This window comes from Cornus florida, unplaced genomic scaffold (assembly GCF_030987335.1).
Source record: "Cornus florida cultivar Cherokee Brave unplaced genomic scaffold, ASM3098733v1 CherokeeBrave_3.0.0_Hap2_Chr10, whole genome shotgun sequence".
In the NCBI taxonomy this organism is placed as follows: Eukaryota; Viridiplantae; Streptophyta; class Magnoliopsida; order Cornales; family Cornaceae; genus Cornus; species Cornus florida.
The window spans coordinates 64871453-64878956 of NW_026775580.1; the positions used below are offsets into that span (position 1 = coordinate 64871453).

General features: G+C 39.2%; 1 non-coding gene across 1 annotated transcript; it reads left to right on the top strand.

The window, feature by feature from the left end:
* Nucleotides 1-6586: 6586 nt before the first annotated feature.
* Nucleotides 6587-6693, top strand: LOC132280374 (small nucleolar RNA R71). Its single transcript, XR_009471567.1, has one exon. It is a non-coding gene; the product is annotated as a small nucleolar RNA R71 (small nucleolar RNA).
* The last annotated feature ends 811 nt before the right edge of the window (nucleotides 6694-7504 follow it).

Here is a 7504-nt window from a genome sequence, read left to right on the forward strand (position 1 = left end):
CTACTTAGTGAAAAGGGGTTGCTATCCACCTTTATCAAGAATGAAAGCTTTCAATGCACTACTAGCTCAATTGGGATATAACCAATTCAATAATTAACAAAGCGTGTACCCCACAAATGAGTGCTAGTGTGCGCTTGTGCTAGTGTAGAATACTAGAGTGAATCTCAAAACAATCACAAAATCCGAATGATGTGGACCACAAGTGCAAGCAAGATATCAATCTTTCGAAAAGTTTACTCCTAAATGGCTTCCATAAGGCATACAAGGAGTATTGGACTCTCAAGTCAAGTAATTTTTAAATTTTAAGCAATATAGTCCTCAAAAGATCAAAATCATCGCTAGATATGGACCAATCATAGAAATATCCCTCAAATACACAAGTCATGCTCAAAATTTTGAATTTAAAACTAACACTGCAAAGCACCATTCCCCCAAACTTAAATGGCACAATGTCCTCAATGTGCAAGAGAACAAAGGAAAAAGTATACTAGTGCAACAAAGGCATAGAATGATCGGGACTGAAGTATCTAAAGTGGGTGGCATGGCCCCCCCAAACTTGGGATTAACTGTGGTCCTGAAAATTAGCACTTGGATAAACTCATCAGATAACAAAATAGGATAATCAGTGCACAGTGGACATGCAAGTGTAAATGGGATAATGAAATAAAATGGGTGGTCCTGAAAATCGGGAAGCACTCTCTCACTGAAGTCACTGTGATGCACCTGATGGAGTCAAACATACAGTTATGAGAATATAATCATATGATATCCACAATAAAAACATGCATAAATAGAAAATAAAGTACTAGTATATAAAAAGATCTAAGCCGACAGACCGGCTACAAAAATAATAATGTACAGTGACAAAAGTAAAGTATCAATAGTAGAGAGGGATCATGAAAAGATAGAAGAAACTGGAATCTCAGGAAGATGAGGTAAGACGGGCAGGTCGGGCTCCGCGGATATCTCTGGATAGATCTCGGAACATAATCGCGACATCCATACGGAAGGTAGCAAAATCAGCTCTGTGGGCTGTAAGATCAGCTCGTAGAGCAAAAACAGCATCCTCAAGAGTCTACAGGTGTACTCCAAATCCGGGGGTCAGATCTGGAGCCTCAAGTATAGATGAATCAGAGGAAAGCTCCTGAGTCTGCTCCTGGTCGTGAATGGGTCACCCAGCTGGAGAGTACTGCTCTGTGTCATCTACAGGGCACTCTAAATCAATATCCATATGCTCGACAGCTGGATCGACTGGTGCGTCATCCGTTGCGGGATCTGTTGCTGCTGCCTTAGCTACTTCCTCTGCCTCCTCCTCAGCCTCTAGCTCCTCTGCAGCCACTACCGCGTGGTCCTGCAGTCTAGTAATAATGGCGTTGTAGCTCTTGTTCTAGTCCTTCTTCAAGAAGTGACAGGAACCTCTCTCAAGGTGCTCCAGAGGATGACTAGGATAGCGTTGGTCGATAAGAATCTGGGTGATAAGGTGGCTGAATAGGAGAGACTTAGCCCATCCGGGGATCTCCTTGCAAATATACTCGTCAAATAGCTTCCTCATCATGCTTCAGATGAGCATGGGGATAGATACCCAGTGGCCCGTGTAGAATGCGTAGAGGGCTGTCAGATAGACTCCTTTCCGCTGGATCTTGTGCCCAGCCATATATATATTTCAGAAAAAAATGGAATCGAAGAACCATAGGTCATCTGGAAGGAATATGCGGGTTGCGAAAGTCTCGCCATCGGCATGGTGACCTGTAAGGAATACCTCCATGTCGGCATAAGAAGGCCTATATAGCCTCGGATATAGCTCCTGGAGCTCCGGAGGGCATCTGTGTGGACAATGGCAAGAGCGGGCTAGCGAGTCCACAATGATAGTGATCTGATGGCCATCTATAGAAGTGACCAGCTCTGCTGTGGTACACGGGGATGGTCGGAGGTTTTGGAAGAACAACCGTACCAACCGCGGGTAGACTGGCTCTGTAACTGGGGCAAGAATAGCTGCAAGGCCCCTCTGAATGATGTTATGGTAAGCTAATTGGGTCAGCACCGATCTGGAGAAAAAGGCTATGTCGAACACTGACTCATGGTCTACTGCCATATGCGCATATTTAGGCGCGGACCTATCACGCTCCTGAGCTGGCTGAGCTGGCTGGCGTGGTGGATATGGTATTGGTGACTGCTCAGCTCCAGCATGTGGTGGAGATGGTGATGGTGTAAATGCAGGCGGAGCTACAGAGGTGGATGAAATATGGTCATCCTCAGCCTCATGAGCAGGTGACTGAGGTGGTGTAGGCTGTACTGGCTCCTCTTGTGCATGAGAGGGCTTTGCTGGCTCCTCTAGCCGTGGTTTGATATGTCTCTAAGGCCCGTGTTGCCTTTTAGCAACGGTCTTGTGCTTAGTCATAACCTGAAAAATAATTTAAAAACTTGCAAGAGGAGTTAGTACCAGAATTAAGAATTGAAAGCACGAAATAGAAACATGCATGTCAAGTAAGATAGACAAATCATATAGATGACATGAATCTATGCAAGTGACAAGATATGAAACATGCTAAACAATGTAAGTATGAAATGCATCCAATGTGGAATATCACAGGCATTGGGCATATATGAGATAGCATGAACATAAGGCATGATGAATGAAGTGTGTGTATGTGATCTGTGAAGTTCGATGAATCACAAAAAGGTTTGAGATCGATCTCAAAACTTCGATCTATCTGAGGTATGAGTTTGATCGATCTCTCAAGATCGATCTTAGATATAAGTTCGATCGATCGAACCGTGTGATGAATGTAAACAGTCACAGATCTGTGACTTTGGAAGCACGGGGCCCACACAAACATGTTTATGGGCCCATCAACACAACACATCATCAAATCCCATCACTGTAGAGGCCCATTCTCCCAAAATGAATCAAAAATATATAAAACATATACTCAAACATATATACACATATATACATATTTATAACTTTGTGCTTCGCAGCTTCAAAAATGGAGATTCAATCATGTATAAAGCATGAATGTAACATACAAAGCATGTAATCATCATATCGAAGCTTAAATCATAGATGAGATCTCGAATTTTACGTCAAAATGATGAGAGAAGTGGAGAAGGTAGGAAGCGAGTGAAATCCGAGATGAGGGAGAGAGTGTAGCTTGGATCTCGCCGGAGATGGAAGAGATGAGAGTGCACAGTGGCGAAGAGGGAAGCAAGGGTTTGGAGGGTTGGATCGATCTAAATGATTGATATTGAGACCCTCCAGATTTATTTTAAAAACATTTCCCGATTAGTTCGATCGATCGAACTGAGACTTCAGATCGATTGAACTTTGATGAACTCTCCTTAAAGTATATATATATATATATTTTTTTTTTTGAAATTTTTGAAAAATGCAAAACTAAAATTAAAAATTGTAAAATAAAATAAAATAGAATAAAATATTTTTGGATTTTTATTTTTAATTTTTTTTTAACAATCAACAATAATTAAAAACTAAAATATTTTTGTATTTTAGAAAAATTTTGAAAAATAAAATAAAATAAAATGAAATGAAAATAAAATAAAATAAAAATAAAAATATTTTTGGATTTTTAAAATTTGAAAAGTCAAAATAAAGTTAAAATAATGAAATGAAGAACTGAGATCGATCGGAACAAGAGTTCGATCGATCAGACAAAGAGCAAAAATATGCAGGTCTTTGGTTAAAAAAAAGTTGCTAAGTGTTGGAACTTGACGATCGATCAAACTTTAAAGTTAGATCGATCGAAGAACTTCAGATCGATCTTGAAATGTTTTCGATTAATCAGACAGAGGGTTGAAATATGCAGGTTTATGCAGGCTCAAAAATTTTCTAAGTGTGGATGCATGAGATCGATCAAACCTTGAAGTTGGATCGATCAAAGGTCTCCTGATCGATCTAAGAATAAGTTCGAACGATGGGACAGAGAGGTGATTTGGATGCAGGTGGATGCAAATATAAAATTTTTCTAAGTGTTGAATCATGAGAGCGATCGAACTTTAAAGTTGGATCAATTGAAGGTCTCCTGATCGATCTAAAAATAAGTTCGAACAATGGGGTAGAGAGGTGATTTGGATGCAGGTGGATACAGGTCGAAAATTTTTGTAAGTGTTTGGTGCAAATGGAAGTTCGATCGATCGAACTCTCATTTGAGATCGATCGAACTTATGCAAAATGCTCAATTCCAACATGAAAGCTCATGCAATCCTTATCACAGTTCCTAGCAATGCATATGAATAAAAAACAAGTATCTAGACTTCGCAAGAAATGAAATTTAAGATAGAAATGAGGGAGGAATAGGGTTTTGACACCCTACGAAATGTTGTTGCTAGTCTTTAACGTCTCTAGCAAGACATTGGGCTCTTTTAGCCCGGATCAAAGATCTTATAATGCATCCCCTCCTTTTTGGGGTGATAGATGCTTTGAACTCTTCCCAACAAATGGTTCTTTGAAGAACTTGTTAGATTAAGCTCAAAAGAAACTTTTGATGCTTTGTCTATGCAATCACAATCTTTGGGCTTCCATGCCCTTTCAAAGCAAGAATTTGAAACAACACTTTTAGAATGCAAGGTTGAAGATGATTCTTTGGAAGTTTTGGTCTTACACAAAAGCTCACTTTCTTGACATTGAAGATCATGACATTTATTTATAACATTAACCTCTCCTTTATTTGTCAAATGAATTGGGTGTGGGATTGAAGATATTCAGTGTCACCTTCATGTGGCCAAATGAGATCTTCATTATCCCCATCCTACAATTAATGTTGGCATTAGCGGTTGCCAAGAAAAGACGGCCAAGGATAACAGGAATTTAACTCTTAGGATTGGGGACCGGTTCCATATCAATGACAACGAAATCAATCGGGAAGAAGAATTTATCAATTTTAATAAAAACATCCTTAATTATACCCCTAGGCTTCTTGATAGATCGGTCGGCAAGTTGCAAAACTACCAACATCAGTTTCAATTCACCTAGGACCAATTTGACATAAACCGAGTATGGAAGAAGGTTAACACTTGCTCCTAAGTCAAGAAGCGCCCGATTAATGATATGATCACTAATAATGCATGAAGTAGTAGGTGAACTGGGGTCCTTAAACTTTGGCAAAGTGTTATGTTGTAAAATTGAGCTTACTTGCTCGGTCAAAACCACTTTTCTTGGTGCTTAGCTCTTGTTTTTCCGCTTTTGGGTGCATAAGTCTTTCAAGAATTTGGCATAAACCGGAATTTGCTTGATTGCATCCAAAAGTGGAAGATTCACTTTTACTTGCCTAAACATTTCCACAATTTCATTGGTTTTTGCCTTTTGCTTGTCTTTTGAAATGGATCATTTTAGGTCATCTGGAAATGGAACTTTAGGTTCAAACCCTTTTTCAGAATTTTCTTTTAAACTCTCTTCAACACAAGAAGTTTTCAAATCACTTTGTTTCAAATCATTTTTTAGCAAAACTTTTTCAACATCATTTTTCAAAACTTCTTTTTCAAACACATTTTTCAAGACTTTCTCATTCACAAGATCATATATATGCAATGAAGGAGGAATGGGATGTGAAACGGGACGGGTGACAACTTGAGGTTGCACTGGTTCACTCTCTTCATTAGACATTTCAACTTAATTGTCCATAATCCTACCACTCCGCAAGGTAGTCACCGCATTAACAGTTCAATGGTGTGGCCTTCCAATGAGGAATGGGTTTCCACAACACATTGTTGCTTAGGTGGGGCATTAATAAGCATTTTTCTCTTCTCTCTTGCATTGATAGTGCTTGCTATTTGCCCTACTTGGGTTTCTAGCTTTGCAATAGATTGAGGGTGAGAATGGAGCAGTTGTGTGTTAGCCTCTAAAGTGCCCAAAGCATTCAAAACTTTTTCTTCAAAGGCGGGACTTTTAGTATTTCTTTGGAAATATGATTGGTTGGAAAAATGAGAATTAGCAAATTGATTCCCTTGTGATTGATAAGGTCTATAACCTTGGGATCCTTGGTTTTGAAGTGGAGGTGGAATGTACTTTCCTTGAAAACCGCCTTGGGAAGGGTTTAAGCCCTCTCCTTGGTTTTTCAAAGAGAAATTCGGATGATTCCTCCAACTTGGATTATAGTGAGTACCCTAAGGATTATTCCCTTGGTTCACAAAAACTACATTGACTTGTTCATTAGGTTCATTTTACACTTGTCCGTGAGGACAATAAAAAGTAGAATGAAGAACACTAGAACAAGTCATACATGTTTCATTTGAGGCATGATGAGAATGGTTAGGGAAGGAAGATACTTGGTTCGCCAAGTTTTGGTTAATCAAAAATTGATCAAACCTTTAAGATAAAGACTTCATTTCGGCGGCTATTTCATTTGAATGGTCGACTTTATGTAAGCCAACACTCTTCATACCTTGTGAATTTCTATCATTCTTGGATGATAATGTTCTATGCAAAGAATTTTCACTCATACTCTTATAAAGACGCCACACGTCATCCTCATGCCTATCAATGTATAAGCCACCCATGGAAGCATCAACCATACCCTTATAATTGTCCGATACGCTCTAAAAGAAATATTGAACTAATTGCCATTTGGGCATGTCATGATGTGGACACCTCCTAAGCAACTCATTGAAGCGTTCCCATGCCTCATGAAACGTTTCTCCATGCCCATGTGAAAATTCTCTAATTAAGGTTCTCATGGCATTGGTTTTTAAAACCGGATAGTACTTCTTCAAGAACTCTTGTTGTATTTCTGCCCAAGAAGTGATTGAAAAAGGCCTAAGATTGTTAAACCAATACTTTGCCTTGTCTTTTAAGGTGAATGGAAAAAGTTTGAGTCTTAAAACCTCTTCCGGCATGTCCGTATATTTTACGGTGGAACATACTTCTAAAAACTCATCCAAATGCTTGTAAGGTTTTTCACTTGGAAGTCCATGATAATTAGGAAGCATTTGAATGGTTTGTGGCTTAATTTCATAATGATGTGCTCTAAATGGAGGTAATTGGATGCATGTAGGTGCATTATACTCATTAGGCACATAATAGTCTCTTAAAGCAAGAGGTGGATTAGTTACTTGAGGTGCAACATGACCACCTTGGTTTTGAATTCCTTGATTGATGATGGGAGGTTGTGGAGCATACATTAGCCTTGGCATTCCATATGGAGCTTGGCCTTGTTGTTGTGGTGGTTGGTGAATGTATGGCCTAGGCATACCTAATGGTACTTATATGTTCTCATTGTGCACATTAGGATGAAGGATACCTTGTTGGTCTATGTGACCAAGGTCCTCAACATGATCATCATTATGGTCATCCATTGATAGATTGGTTCTATTTGAACTTCTTCTTCCCCTAGGATTTCTAATTACGGATTCAAGATGCAAATCAAGAAGGATAAGAGTTGGTCTCAATGAACGACGTCTATGCATGCATAATGCAAAACACAACAAGCACAAAGAATGACAAACACTATGCCTTCACAATAATGCAATTAGACTTCTTCCATAAACACTT